This window comes from Triticum aestivum, chromosome 6B, assembly GCF_018294505.1.
Source record: "Triticum aestivum cultivar Chinese Spring chromosome 6B, IWGSC CS RefSeq v2.1, whole genome shotgun sequence".
Taxonomy (NCBI): domain Eukaryota; kingdom Viridiplantae; phylum Streptophyta; class Magnoliopsida; order Poales; family Poaceae; genus Triticum; species Triticum aestivum.
In genome coordinates, this window is record NC_057810.1 from 51,332,475 (window position 1) to 51,349,169 (window position 16,695).

The 16,695-nt window shown below is 42.3% G+C and overlaps 1 pseudogene; it reads right to left on the reverse strand.

Moving 5' to 3' along the window:
• Nucleotides 1-834: 834 nt before the first annotated feature.
• LOC123135709 (disease resistance protein RGA2-like) lies at nucleotides 835-13,689 on the reverse strand (annotated as a pseudogene).
• Nucleotides 13,690-16,695: the final 3,006 nt, after the last annotated feature.

Genomic DNA, 16,695 nt, shown 5'->3' on the forward strand with positions numbered 1-16,695 from the left:
TTTTCGTATCAAATTGATTCTGTCGTAAAGCTGTTAAATGGCCCTCATTACGTCTGAAAACGTGGCTGCTTTTATTGCGTAGCCGCAAGCCCGCAACTAGTTGATGCATGCATATGCAATGCAGAGGGAAATACACAATAGTCTCAGCTAATAGACACTAATGTTTTGCTTGGCACACTGCTAGCAGCTGTATCAATTATCTGTCTTTCGGAGTTAAATCAGTTAAAAGTTGCTTGACACATTCAGCTGAGAAGAAGCGAATGGTTTCAGTTTGCTGAAATGAAGGGAATAACAAGACTTGCCATACTTTGTAGCATGAGCATCAATCACCCTTGCTATATTTTACACCGGGTCGATAACGAAATGTTGCGCATTACAGAGCTCTTGTTGCTTGTCAGTTGAGGAAGAGTGAAACAGAGACGCTCTTTCTGTTCTGCACATCACATTGTTCTGATGTGGTGTGTCAAGAGGATACTACATTCATACATTGTAAATAAAAAAAGCGGAAAGCATGGGAAACTCTGTTTCGAAACTATTACTGGAGCTTCATGGACGATCTAAGGAATAATAACTGACTTAAAACACCGGTCCTAGTTCTTTAACTTTTTCTCAAATCAGTTAATTGGTAGTAACACTAAGTACTGCAAAGTGTGAAATGTCCCTCGTTACGTCTGAACAAGTAGATTACTAGTATTACATGGGAGTCGCCATCACACCTCGAACCAACAAGCCAGCCAGCTAAGAAAGAAAGAAAAAGATGCTCTGTTTTACATGGGTGTTTCTCCTATGAGAATTGCGTGGACTCATGACACAAAAAAGATTACTGCCCATTTAATTCGTTTTTCCTTACACACAAAAGCTTACTGCCCATCCACCAAGTAGACTACATGACAACGCTTGTCTTCCCTGCTCTGCATTCGTGAATTTAAAAGCTCCAACCACGTCCCCCCTTTCACCTGATCAAACCAAGGTTTTAATCATATGACTTGTCAGATATAGGACCATGCACACATAGTATAGCTGCTAACTTTATTAACCAGATCACGCATGCTATTACATGAAACATCGGCTAAAGCAATTGCCAGTACAGAGTCTGACTTAATACATTGCTGATAGCTGTTTCAGTTACCATTATTTCGGAGTCATGTACCACAGTATAGATAGTAACTAAGGTAGTTAAGCAGTTAAAGAATCTCACTAGCATTACTGCCATATCAAGACAACAAGCTGAGAAGAAGAAAACTCTCGTATTTCTCGATGGAGGGAATAACACAACTTGAAGCACAGCGTGCTAGCAGTAGTACCTTAGCTAGTTAATATTGATATCTCTTCATCTGTTGTTCTTGTCTGCGCTTCTTGTTTCTTCTTTTCAGCCCCTGAGCCTGATGAAGCTGCTTCATCACCCTCCTCTGCATCCAAATATTAGTGAAAAGAGCAACCAACGATCAAATTAATATGTAGCAGAAGTTATGCTAATTTCACCTCCCACTTCGGATGACCTGCTGGCCAAGAAGTGCTGCGACAGCAGATCCCTCGCCCTGACAGCGTCCTCCTTTGCTATCTCGCGCACTTCCTTGGAGTAATTCCTCCGCTTGGTGCTCAGCATGGCTGCATCATCCTCCATTTCTATGACTATGTTATGCAACCAGCAGCAGGCATATATTATTTTACTTTGAGATTCCAGATTGGCTGGCCACCACGACTCTCCCTGCAGCCACTTCCATGCATCTTTGAGCCTTGCGAGCGCCTTCAGAGCATGGGTTATGGCAGTGGAGTGTCTCCTGTTGAACTCTGCCTTGAAATCTGAGAGATCTTCTTCCTGGTAAGGTGTGAGTAACCATGGGAGAAGAGGATATCCTGCATCACCAATTATGTACTCCCCGACTTCTGATCCATCTAATCCCACCTTCAGCTTGCTGCCATTCAGCAAACTGCCCTTCTCGCACTCCTTGAAGAGTGCAGAATCTTGCAAAAGGCTCGACTGGTTCATACCTGCTGATCCGAGCCAAATGTTTCTAAACCTCATCACTGGATCAATGAGAACTTGCATCAGTGTGCTACCATTCTTCTCATGGTCCCAGTTTGGTCCAAATGGGATGCGAGTTGTACATATAACACCACAACAGTTATGCATATTGTAGGATTTGATTTGATCCTTTTCACTCGAGTCTGTCCAGTTCGAGTGGTGCCGCGCCGGCTCCCACATAGCTTCAACGAACCTCTCAGTTACCAACAAGATTATCGACTCGTTCACACCAACAGAGGATGCTATGCTCTCTGTTGGCTCATTAGACTGCAACCTTCTAATAGAAACGGCTACCCGATCTTCTAAAGACATCACCCTCTCGTCAACAAAGGTGTATCTGTTCATATCTTCCATTGATGGACCCATCACCAAGCTACAGATGTAGCTAAATGTTTTTCTCGTCATTTTGAAGAGAGACTCAAATCCCTGTGCGTCCTCAAAAGAAGTCAAGGTTCCTGCATTATAAGAAAACATAAAAGATATTACACAACTCATAACTTGCAAGGCAAGATCTATAATAATTATTATTAAAGATATTACTCTTCATTTTTAATCTAGACGTAACCTAGGCGAACAAATGAGAACAACAAATATTTAGCAACATATGGAAGCAGAGTCAGATCAGACAGTGGCATTCGTCAACAAATAGCCATTACAAAACAATAAGAAGTTAGTCTTCTAAGGTGATACAGTACATTATTACCATGTTTTTGTCGTCCTAAAAGAATGAGAATGTAGATATTATATTTAAACTCCAACATACTGATGAAATGTAGAAAACAGAGAAAATAGTTCAGATAACCAGAATAAATAGACAAATTAAGATGAACGAGCAATGCTAAATTACCTCTGGACATGAAAGAATGGCTGACATTTGTCTCCAAGTTGTAGGGATCAACTGTGTAGAAGACGTACCATTTCTTTGTATTATCTCCTTCAGGTGCATATGCTTTGACATGATTAAAATGGCTGAACTTGTCCCACTCAGGGCCAGACTGTGCAGCGGCAACGGAAGTTAGCAGCGCAATGCTACAGTATAACTCCAAATGCCTTGCGTTTATACGTCCCATGTATTCTGGGAGTGTATCCATGTCTTCATCCGTGAGTATGAGCCTCTGGAGTGCAGGAACACCTTCCAACGTCTTCAACTTTGGGCAGTCTTCGATGGTAAGCTTCTGCAGTCTGGGAAGATTAGTGATCCTCTCCAGGTCAAGGTTTTCATCCAGTTCTAGCTCGACCAGAGATGGAAAGTTGTTGGAATCGCTGGACAATCGCCCTAGCTACAGTAACTCGCGAGAAGCATGGACTGAAGATTTCTCTGGAAGTCCCTTCTTTCCTCTCTCTGTACAGATATTTTACAGCAGCACACTCTTACAAGTAACACCCTCTTGTCACTCCAATATCTAAACTATACCCTCCATTAAAGGCCTAACAGCACTCCCCCTCAAGATGGGGCAAATATGTCTATTAGCCCCATCTTGCTACATAGTTTCTCAAATAATACAACATTAACTCCTTTGGTTAAGACATCAGCAAGTTGATCTACTGATTTCACAAAGCCAATATGAAGTGCTCCCTGCTCTAACTTCTCTCGAATGAAATGTCTATCTATCTCAATGTGCTTCGTTCTATCATGATGGACTGGGTTATTCACTAGATTAATTGTAGCCTGATTGCCACAATACAGTTGAAGAGGAGCACTATCATACAACCCAAGTTCACTCAACAAGATTCTCAGCCACATTGTCTCACACAAGCCTGACGCCATTGACCTAAACTCTGCTTCTGCAGTCGATCGTGCAACCACACTCTGCCTCTTACTCCTCCAACTCACAAGATTACCTCCAACAAACATGCAGTAACCTGATGTTGATCTTCTATCGTCTAAGCAGCCAGCCCAATCAGCATCGGTATAGCCCTCAATTCTCAGATGTCCATGATTTGAGAATAGAATTCCTTTCCCAGGACAGCTTTTAAGGTACCGCAGAATTCTGTGTACAGCATTCAAGTGTTGGGACCGGGGATCATGCATATATCTACTCACAATGCTCACTGCATATGCAATGTCTGGCCTTGTATGAGAAAGGTAAATTAATCGCCCTACTAATCTCTGATATTGGCCTTTATCTATGGGATCCCCAGAGTCAGCTTTAATATGATGATTTGGTTCAATTGGTGTACTAGCTGGTCTACAGTCAAGCATCCCGGTTTCAGCAAGCAAATCAAGAACATATTTCCTCTGTGAGAGATAAATACCTTGAGCACCGTAGACAACCTCGATTCCCAGGAAGTAGTGGAGAAACCCCAGATCTTTCACTTCAAATGATCTAGATAACATTTTCTTCAATTTAGATATTCCTTCATCATCATTACCTGTTATTACGATGACATCAACATAGACAATAAGGATAACAATCTTGCCATTGTAACACCTAAAAAAGAGTGTAGATCAGCATTACTTTGTTGGTACCCCAGTAAACACAATTCCTTTCTAAATCTCCCAAACCATGCCCTTGGTGATTGCTTAAGTCCATAAAGGGATTTCTTTAGCCTACAAACTTTTCCTTCAGTTTCCTGACTACTAAAACCTGGAGGAATCTCCATATAGACTTCTTCAAGCAAGTCCCCATGGAGAAATGCATTCTTAACGTCCATTTGAAATAGTTTCCACTTATGATTGGCTGCAATGGAGATAAGAGTTCTAACAGTATTCATTTTTGCCACCGGTGCAAAAGTTTCATCATAATCTATCCCATAGGTTTGACTGTACCCTTTCGCCACTAATCTGGCTTTATATCTCTCTACTTTACCTTCTGAATTCTCCTTAACAGTGAACACCCATTTACAGCCAACAGCTCTCTTATTTGCAGGAAGAGTTGTAAGTATCCAAGTATTGTTTTTATCAAGGGCAGCCATTTCCTCAAGCATTGCTTGTCTCCACCTTGGATCTCGTTTAGCTTCCTGCCAATTACATGGTATACGTGCAGCAGATTCCAAGGATACTAAAAAAGACTTGTACTGGGGGCCAACAGATATATATGACACATAATTAGAGATATCATAGGAGGATAATTTCGAAGGCAACATTCTGGCAGTAGTGCGAGGCTGCTTTCTGAATGCTATAGGAATATCTAAGTCATCGTGTGGAGAGGAGAGTGTACCATCACTTTCAGAAGGTCTCGAATTTAAATCATGTGCGTCTGACTGACCTTGAACTTCAAGATTCTGTCCCAATGGATTGTTCTCCTCCCCCTGCACTTGATCCCTCTCGGTTTGGTGTCTTCCTCTATACACCCGAACTTCTTGTTCTTCATTTGGCTTTGGCCACCGATCCCTCTCGGTTTGGTGTCTTCTTCTATACACCCGAACTTCTTGTTCTTCATTTGGCTTTGGCCACCGTGTTGCTTCATCTAATGTATCTTGTTCTGCTTCTATAGAACCCACATCCCTATCTTCATGACTTTCTTCATGTGGTATTACTCCAACCACCATTTCTTTCGATGTAGTAGGATAACTTTCCATTCCTTCCTCTCCCCCTGTCTTGCTGTCCACATCTGGAACATCATTAATATATAAATCTGGGAAAACATCAGTCAAATCTACAGGTTCTCCATAGAATGAGTCATGTTCCCTGAACACTACATCCATGCTTACAAACATTCGTTTTTCCGACGGGCACCAACATTTATAACCTTTTTGTTTTCCAGAGTATCCCACGAATATACACTTCACTGCTCTAGGATCTAGCTTCCCAACCGATGGTCTATGATCCCTCACAAAGCATACACATCCAAATACCTTTGGTGGCACAACATATGTAGTTTCACCAGTTAGACACTCAATCAGTGTCTTGTTATTGAGCACCCGGGATGGCATTCTATTCATCAAATAAGCCGCTGTCATCACAGCTTCAGCCCACAAATATTTAGGAACATTCATAGCTAACATGATACACCGGGTGATTTCTAAGAGATGTCTGTTCTTCCTTTCAGCCAACCCATTCTGCTGGGAAGTTCCTCGGCAACTAATTTGATGGATAATTCCAAAACTTGACAGATACTCATCAAATTGGTTATTTACATATTTTGTACCATTGTCAGTTCGAAATATTTTCACCCGTGCATCATATTGATTTTTGATTAAGTTGTGGAGATCCTTAAAGCATTCAAACACGTCACTTTTATTTCTCAGTACATAAACCCAAGTAGTCCTAGTGCAACAGTCAATAAATGTAACAAAAGATTTGTACCCATAAAGTGACCACACTCCACTAGGACCCCACACATCTGAGTGGATAGTTTGAAATGGCACCGTACTTCTGTGATCAGATGATGTATATATACTACGAGTTAACTTCCCATACTAACAGGCATCACATACTAGGCTTTCTTTACAAATTTTATTATAGAGGTTAGGATACAACTGACCCAGGCTGTTAAAGGACATGTGTCCCAGCCTGCGATGATGAAGAAGAAATTCTTCCAATGGTGATCGAGACAGCACGGCAGCAGCCATAGGTTCCATATCATCATCCAAGTAGTATAGACCATCTCGCATAATTCCTGTCCCAAGGACTTTCCAAGTCCCAAGTTGCAGAAACAAACACCAAGTTGGGAAGAAAACTGCAGCACAATTAAGTTCCTTTGTAATACAGCTGATAGATAATAGATTAATTGGGAATGAGGGAACATGTAAAACAGATGACAGAGACATATTAGGTCCACATATGACAGTCCCTGATCCCATAATAGCTTGGGTAGAGCCATCTGCCAACTTCACATCCTGCCCCATCACATTAGGTGCATATTTTAAGAAGTCCTCATAGGATCCCACCATATGCCTTGATGCACCAGAATCAATTAACCATGGTCGATCACAACTTACAGCTTAAGAAGCATTAGTCCAAGGACCAGCAGGAACAGCAGAAATAGATGCCTCCTTTGAAGAGTTTTCACTCGAACTCATCTTCTTAAACCACTGCCACTTCACCATATCTTCTGCAGTCATCCTCACACTCACAAGCTGTGTGGTTCCACTATCACCAGCTGGTCGTGTAACTCCACAAAGATTACAGATTCTGCGAAAAGCAAAATTTACATTTCTACAGTTTGCATTTGGACAAAGGCAATCCCCATCTCGTCGCCAAGACTTCTTAGTACCAACAACACGTCTTCTGCTATACCAATTCGGCCATTGCCCAGGTTGATTGTATCCAAAGCAACTCTTATTTCTTAAGTTCATTCCAAACCTTGGATTCTCCCCCTGTTTGCAATTTGCACCAAATAACATATTGTTCCTCTTCACTTTAGGTCTCCACAGCAGCTTCGACTCACTGCCCAACTGCCTCACCAAGTACCTCTTCTACAGCACTTTGTTCTCTTGCCTCAGCACAGCCTCTTCTTCCACTTCCTTCTCTCCAATCAGCAGAGCAGCAGCAGCCCTGAACCACAACAGCAAACTCAGCTTCAGGCAGCTACAGTCTTCTCTTCTCCCCTTCTCCTCTGCCACAGCACCACAGAGCCCCAGCAGCTTGCAAACAACAGCAGCAATAGCAGTCCTTCTCTCTCCCTCAACCAGCAGCAGCAGCAACACTCAAGTGCAAGCACTAGCAGCAGCCAACACAGCCCCCAGCAGTAGCAGCAGCAAACAACAGCAACCCAGCAATGCACACCACCACCAGCAGCAGCAGTTCCACACACACACTCCTCACTGCACCTCCTCAGCAGCGCCTCTTTGCACCGCCAAGCCCTGACGTCGTCGGCCGCCGCCACCAGCCACGAGACCCCCGCGCTTGCTCCTCCCGCGCGTCACACGCCTGCGTCAGGCGTGCACGCACAGCTCGTGCACAGCCGCCCACGCAGCTCCCCGCTAGACGCCGCCCAGGAGAAAGAGGAAAGAGACTCCGCCGCCCCGATTCAGCTCTCCACCGCCGCTAATTAGGCCCGGAAGCCAACCTGCTCTGATGCCATGTTGGAATCGCTGGACAATCGCCCTAGCTACAGTAACTCGCGAGAAGCATGGACTGAAGATTTCTCTGGAAGTCCCTTCTTTCCTCTCTCTGTACAGATATTTTACAGCAGCACACTCTTACAAGTAACACCCTCTTGTCACTCCAATATCTAAACTATACCCTCCATTAAAGGCCTAACAACAAAAGTTCTCTACATAGATGAGACTGTGGACATAGTATATGGTTAATTTATTCAAAGTACTTGCCTAGGAGGCAAGGCCAGGAGGAAGACACTTCAATTTGCACCGTTGTAGACTAAGTTCCTGCAAGACAGGAAAGGCTTGCACTTGCTCCTCCCACTCCCACTCCTCCCATTCCACCATTTCTATTAAATTCATCTCATGCAACCTTGGAAATGTAGCCACCATCCGGGAAGGACAAGGAGTGTGCTGATGGTAGGAGTGCATGAATTCAAGTCCAACACGCTTGATGGCTGGAGCACGGTCGATTTGAATGAACTCCAAATAGGGGAGTTGACACAAGCCATCAGGAAGTTGTATGCAGGAAGCCAGGTCTTCAAAGAACAGAATCCTCAAGCTATCGAGGGACACAACTGATGATGCCATCATCCACCTTGGGAGGCGTCGACCAAAGTACCCCTTGATTTTAAGATATTCTAACTTGGATGGAGGGCAGAGCTCATTAAACACCTTCTCGATTTGTTTTTGCTCTTCCTCGGAGACACTATCTTCCTCTGCAATCTGCCCATCATCTCCCAATATACTGCCACATTGTAGGGATAGCTCAGTAAGATGCATCTTGTCACCAAGCTTTGCCTTCGCTGCACATGAGGAAGCAGTTATATTCTCCAATCCATCCACTATAAGCTCCTTGAGCTGAGAAAGAGGACCCAACTCTTCCAAACTGCACCAATCACAATCCTCGTGTGCTGGAAACCCATGTAATATCCTCAAGTTTGTTAGAGCACAGAACCCCCTAGGTATGCCTTTTATACTTGTTTCACTTAAGTTAAGGTACCTTAGCTGCCTTAACTTTATAATGCTATGTGGAAGTTCCACAAACTGTTCACATCCATGAAGGCTAATGTACTGCAAGAATTTCAGCTTTGCAATGCTATCAGGTAGTCTAGATATATCAGTGCTTTCCAATGACAAGTACCTTAGGTGCTTGAGTTCATGCAAAGATTCAAGCAATGCTACAACATGTGCAGAATCTATATATAAAATTCGTAGGCATGGAAAATGAACCAAGGAGTCACCAGGCTTGGTATTTATATAGCCAACTGATATTAGCGCCCTTAATGTCTTTTGTGCTTGCAAAGAACTCCAGTCTAACCCATCTGATTCTGATGCTTTGCTTTCTAGAGATAACCGAAGAAACTCATGTGCACTAAGTTTACTAACAATATTGGTTCCTCCACTGTGAGCTGCTAGTGCCTCATCTCTAGCCACAAATTGAGCAAATGAGCGTACAACATCATGCATGTCGCACAAACATTGGTCAACATACATTGAATCTGGCTCTAGAAGATTCCTTAGTATCAGTTCCTTATAGTACTTGCTTGCTATTTCTTCTAAGTCGTCTGAGGTCTCGTCCGAGGTTCCATGAAGAAACCCTTCACTTATCCACATGCCAATGATTTCATTGCAATAAAACACCGCAGTTTTAGGGAGAAGGGAGAAATGCAGAAAGCATTGTTTGGCACAAGAAGTTAAATCTTCATAGCTTAAATATACTGCATGGTTTAGCTCTTCGGGCATTCCAGATATCGACCATATAGAATCAGCCAGAACCATCTCCCACTCACGGTGGTTTTTGTCCTTCTGGCACAATAGACCTCCCATTACTTTGACTGCAAGAGGCAAACCATCACATTTCGCTACAATTTGCAACCCAATGTCCTTGAGCATATCAATGTCACGTCCATCAATCTCACTTGAGATTATCTGCAAGTTGAACTGATGGAGTCAATAAGGAGTGGTTTTTTCTTAACAGAAAAAATAGACGTTTGTTAACTGCTAGTGTTGAATCAATATTAGGTTAGTGTAGAGAAGAGACCCACGAAAGATTGGTTAATGTACTACCTAAATTGAACTTTCAAGTTGAACTGGTAAGCAGGAATGTTGCCGTCAACTGGGATGCCTAGCACACGAGAGGGCCTGGGCACGCTTTAGTATCATTAACCGATTACAGCTTTTTCATACCGCAGTAATGCTTACAACTTAATTTGGATCTATTGACACCTCCAACCAAACACGGCTGAGTCTTAGAGCAGTGGACATGATGAAAACCTTTTGTGAGTTTTATCCTAAGGATTGACTCTGTATTTGTGAACATGATGGAAATGGAAGAACAATGTGCCAATGTTTTTCAGCTTTTATAAATCGAAGAACATTTGTACAATCCTAATTATCAATTTTTACTAGCATTTTAGGTGGCGACTACATATATCTCAAAATTTAAGCTTTCTAAAAGGGAAGAGCAATGCAAAGAATGGGGAAAAAATCTTTTCGGGAAACACTAGCAAAAAATTATGAATTAATTACCCCCAGATAGAACTATATTCAGCAAACCATACACGAGGTCTAATGTTGTTATTGGAGTATGGTTGTCCAACTTTCATCAACCTAAATTTGATAACTAAGTCGAACTAGTGTGCCTTCTGTAAACATGGTACACAAGTATATGTGGTGTCCATGTTGTATGGACTTAGGTTACGCACCTATTTCTTGAGCAATGAATAATACATAAAAGAATGTGCCCAATTATTATATCTGTACCCCAAATTAAGCATGGAGTTTAGTTACGCACCTGTTTCTTGAGTAATGACCAGGCATCCTCCTCATCTAACTTGTCCACATGGTGATAGGGAAGCACGGCTTTCATCCTTCGAGCTACCGTTTCATCTCTGGTAGTGACGAGGACTCGGCTACCTGGAGCCACAACACTAGCCAAGGGTGTTTTAAGCACATCATCCCACACCCCATGGTTCCACACATCATCCAGCACCAGGAATAGCTTCTTCCCTTTCAAGGTAGTGACAAGGATTGGCTGAAGCACAGCCAACGCCTTATTACCACCATGTACTCCCCCTGCTTGCGTGATGATTGTCCTAAGCAACTCAACCTCGTCGAAGTCCTTGTTGATGCTCAACCATATCGTCTTCTCAAACACGTTGTTCAAGGCTTCGTCATTGAAGACCTTGTGGGCAAGAGTGGTCTTGCCGATTCCGCCGACACCAACAACGGCGACCACCATGATGTTGGTGCTGCCCTCCTTTTCACTCAGCATGATGTCAACCAGCTTTCTTGTGTCTTGTTCTATCTTCTCTCCGACTACAGCCGACAAGTCAAACATCCCTGATGTCTCACGTCTCTTATTGCCAAAACGAGAGGCTTGCACCTTGCTGCCACGATCCTCATAGGAACCAAGATTGATGAAGCTGAAAGCAGAGCTTTGCTCCTTGATGGTGTCGAGCCTCTTGTTGAGCGCCCTGATGCGGGTGCCAATGTCGTGGGCATGGGAGGGATTCCGCATGCAGAAGAGCAAGGGGTTGAAGCACCCCACATCTTTAGTGGACGAACCACGCTCCATGGCCTTGAGCTGACAGAGGTCGAGGATGTCAGTGGCTTCATACATGGCACGCTTGAGCTGCCCCACCCACTCTTGCACGCTCTTGTCGGTGATGTTTCTCCTATCAGCATCAGCGAGAAAGTTCTTGAGGTCCCTAAGCTTGGCATCCATCTTGTCGATCTCGTCTCCGACTCCAAGAAGCATGTGCACCTCTTCACTCACCATCTCCGTGAGCATGTTTTGCACGTAGGATGCAAAAGCATCCGGGACCATCGCCATGTTTGCTGCTTTTTGCTGTAACAAAGACGAACCAAAACATCACCTCCAGCACTCGTTGTAGCAAATTAAGATTATCAGCAAAAAGGAAAGGGAAGGGGTGCACTAGGATGCTAACATGAGTACATGATGAACGAGATATAAGCATGAGAAGCAACAGAAATAGGCAAACTTAAGGCACCTAGATTGGTAGATGCAAGCAAAGGCAGCTAAACAGTGGAAATCTGATATTACCTTTAGGATGGATGGGTGTTGTGTCCCTGCTGCTTGTACCAGTACAGGTAAAGGTCTAAAACGGACAAAGCACTGTGTATATAAGCCAAAGATAAGTGTCTCCAAAGGCAAAATTATAGGCAGATAATTCAGAGCCTGTAGGTAAGAGATTTACCTGGATCTGGGAGCATGAGCTCAGAGTAGATCAAGAAGCCCTTGCTTGTGGTGATTGCACTAAACAAAAGCACACCACTCACGGCACGCAGCATGTCACCATGTCGCAATGGCTGCTCCTCGTGTAAGTCCGCTTGAGCAAACGCGTCCCTCTCTCACCCTAGACCAGAACGATGGGCAGAAAAATATTTATGGATGATTTCCCTAGAGTACAAATGCAGAACGGCTTGTCAGTGGAGATGGGCATGTATTCCCTTCAAAAGAAGAGATGGAGTTGTACTCGTATTAGGAGGGGGTGGGTATAGTATGCAGAGTTGTCACCATCTTCTACCTGGCTCCCACTTGGAGTAGGAGAAAGTAATACCTGCTGCCTCCCACTTGGAGTAGGAGAAGGTCGCGCACAGATTGCAAATAAAAAATATATTTCTGATCAGAGAGATTAAGCCGTGAGAATACTAGATACAAATGAGAGCTAGAGAGCAAGAATTGGGAGAAATGATCACTGAAACAGAAAAAAAATAGCTAGCGCCTAGAGTGAAATGATCATGCTATTTGTGCCAATAATGCTTCGGTAATAAGAGAGAAACAAGTTGGCCGCTATGAAGTAAAAGGCTTCCTGTAAATTGGAAAACTGAGGTAACTTTTTGCTACATATAAGCACAGGGAACTTGCCAATTTCCTTGGACTTCTTAAAAGGTAATCCTGGCACTCCTGAAATTCTTTGACTGTGCTTGAAACTGTTTCACCATGTGCATAACCTAGGTTCAAACTTCAAAGTGCCCTGTTTTCTGCCATATCCGACTGGCAACCGATGTGACCTGTGGTAGATGAGGCACTAATATCAGGGCTGCAGTAATTCAAGACTGAGACCTCTGAGTCAATTCATGTAAGATCCTCATTAGGCACAGCCATCATTGGGAATCAAATACGTTTTTGCTAGACTATATGGTTGCTGTACTTACTTCTAAATATGTTTGACAGCCCGTAAAACAAAGATGGAAAAATGTATGCAAAAACAGCTGAATTAGACGGATGCTGTCAGTGATGATTAGGGAGTGACAAACCAATTAGCAAAATCAAAGGGTGAATAGAGCCTGAGTGCGGATGCGGTGTTACCCGGCGGCGCAGATGAACAGACGACGGTGGCAGGTGGCTGACGGTGCAGATGGCAGCGGCGTTGCAAGGCCTGCCCCGCCCGTCCCCGAGCATCGGCAGCCCCCCAATGCCAGGACCCTTCGGAGCGGCGTCTGTCGGTGACATAGGACGTACGCTGACTGGGGCGGCGCCGGTCGACGACGGAGGAACAGGCTGCGCTGTCCCCCGCCCTATTCGCCGCCGGAATGAGCCACCGCGCGCCCCTCCTTTGGCTGCGGCATGGCGCCATGGCGGCGCCCGCGCGCAAGCATCCAATCCATCCGGCCCGACCAGAGTCGCGGTGACGGCGCCGCCGTCATAGGGCCGGCAAGGGCAAATCCAAGCCGCGGCCGCCACCCGATCCAGGCCCACGTCGTGCTCCAAGAAAGAGGCGGCAGCCCAGCACCAGCTCCAGCCCCAGCCCGACAGCCCGCTGGTCTGTGCACGTGGGATAGGGCTCACAAAGTAGCCCTAGTCAGCCCGCAAACTAGCAAATGCATTCGAAGAAAGTAAAACAAATAAATAAATAAAGTAAAACAAAATAGCTGATCTAGTGGCTCACATGTTGTGTTCATTGATATTAAAATCGCATGAATGTGTGTTCCTTTTTTGTATGTTTACTTCCTAAATGTGTAGTCATGCGTGATTTTTCCACTAATCCCGCACTTTCCAATGGTGGTTCTGATCCGAAGCATACCCTATTACGACCTCCATATACCCAATTGGACAAATAAGCATGGAAAAATATGTATACCCAATTGCTCTTCTCATGATAAGATAGTTGCACATTCTTAAAAACTGGAACTACGATATGATGAAAGTGTTGGTTTTACCCCGGTTTTCCGTTAATTAACTGGACAATTCTCTTCTTCTTAATCAATGAAAATGGCAAGTCTTTTGCCTCGTTTCAAAAAAAAAACATATGATGAAAGTGCAACTGAGAACATGAAAGGACTCGCATGTAGGATGTTGGTTGAGGCAGCTCCTTAGCGCAGAACAGAATGCAAAACACCCGAAGCGCAATCGTATGGGCCGGCCTATTTACCTCCATACAAGACTCCTTCGCTTTCCCAAAAAAATCGGCGTGGTCCTTCACTCCAAGAAACCTTCATCTCATGCTCGCGCAAAATGACTAAAAATAGGTAGCTCCTAGCTTCCGGAAGACAATCTGATTTTTGGCAGATTTAGACAAATGTTGGTATAATAAAAAAGAAATCAAGGATTTTTTAATGTGGCACAAACTAATATTTTTTTCAAATATGTCCAACAAATGTTCGCAACTTTGGAAGAAGTTTCAAATCAAATTCAAATTTCAAATTTTTTTATGAACATCAAAATGTGTTAATGAATTTGAAATTGTTTGCAAATTTTTATGATTTTATTTCACAAGCATGAAAAAATGTTCTTTGATCTTAATACTTCACAAATTTTCTAAAATATTCATGAATTGAAATGCAAAAGGTAAAAATATAAGAACAAACAAAAAGGAAAAGGACAAAAGAAAATAAAAATTAAGAAAAACCCGTTACAACCAAATAGAACGCAACAAAAGGGAAAACGTAAAAAACTATATACCCGATAAAACGGAGCAGTCCTTCACACCAGGAAACTGTCAGCTGATGTTTTCTCTTCACATGGGCTAAACTCCGGTTTTTGACAGATTTAAAACAATGTTTGTAAAATAAAAATCCACGAATTTTATAAAAGTGTTCACGATTTCTTCAAGATGTCACCAATATTGAAAACGTATTTAATTATTTTTATATTTAGTTATACAAAATTTAAAACTATTTATCAATTTGGGAAAAATTGTGAATTTTAAAATTCTTCGCAAATATGGAAAAGTGTTCATGAATTATAAAAATGCTTTAGAATTTGATTTGGTTTTTCAAAATTATTAGAAAATGTTCTTGAATTTTAAAAGTTCATTAATTTTCTTTATAATTCCTGAATTAAAGTTGGCAAATGAAAAATGAAGAAGAAAAGATAAACAGGAAAATTAAAAAATTAAAAGAGAAGAAAATCCTTAAAATCAACAAAGAAACGTAGCAAAAAGGATAAAATAAAAATAGTGAAAAACTAATGACGATTCAAAAAGTTCACCAATAAGAAAACATATTTATTTATTTATATTTTTTAAAATATAAATATTCGTCGATTTGAAAAAAATCTGAATTTTAAAATTGTTCGCAAATATGAAAAGGTGTTCATGAATTTTTAAAATGCTCTCAAGTTATATTTAGTTTTTCAAAATATTAGATATTGCTCTTGAATTTTAAAAGTTCATTAGTTTTCTGTATTCTTGCTGAATTAAAATGAGAAAATAAAAAATGGAATAGAAAAATAACAGGAAAATAACGAAAGTAGGATGAATTAAAATCGTTAAAACCAACAAAGGAAACGTAGCAAAAAGGATAAAATAAAAGAAAGTAAAGACACTTATTTTAGGACAGAGAGAGTAGCTGTCAATTTTGTCAATCATGGATAATAGCATGATCTCTCGAGAACACGGATTAGTCACTTCTGAAATAGAAATGTGTTGGCACTGTCCTTTGATAACAATGATGAATTAATCTCCAGTAAGCATCTTTGTCTTGCATTGGACATATCAACATTTGTATCCGAATTCCAACGAAACCCCCGGTAAAAAAAAAAGAATTCCAACAAAACAAAATTTAGAACTCTAGTTAATATACTTACATTTACAGCAAATCAATCAGATGCAGACAGTCACCACATCATCCTGTTACTACATGCCCTGTGCCGGTGTCATCCATCTGTAGGTATGTATCTCTTACCAAAAGTCTCCAACTCCTCTAGATTTTCCTCCTAGATTTTGATTTCTTAAGTGAGAGCAAACCAACAAGGCAGTAAAAGATGGATGACCGACTCTGTATGCTACAGCCACTGGAATTCCATGGCTGATCTTAGGAAGGATTGAGTTAAGATGTCAGTCTTAGTTCTGTTAAGATCATGGTAATTTCCTTACCGTCATCTTTCTTATCAAATTGATGTTGTAGTAAACACTGTTAAATGGACGGCCCTCGTTACTTCTGAAAATGTCTTTACCAATTCGAACAGGAGCAGCTTTCTGTTTGCTTTTGCACCGAGCAAGATTACTGGCCCAAACAGGACTTGATGTTTGCAAATTCTTCAGTTTGCGTCAACTGACCAATGCAAATTATTACAGCTATGCTTAATTTGCGAACTCTTGAGTTTGCTGTGTTTGATCCTACAGCTGAGCCTGGTCATGCAGTTGGGATCCTTCTGCGGTCTGATAATTGATGAAGGTGGTATCTCTGCTTAGGATCTTAACCGGAGCGCCAAT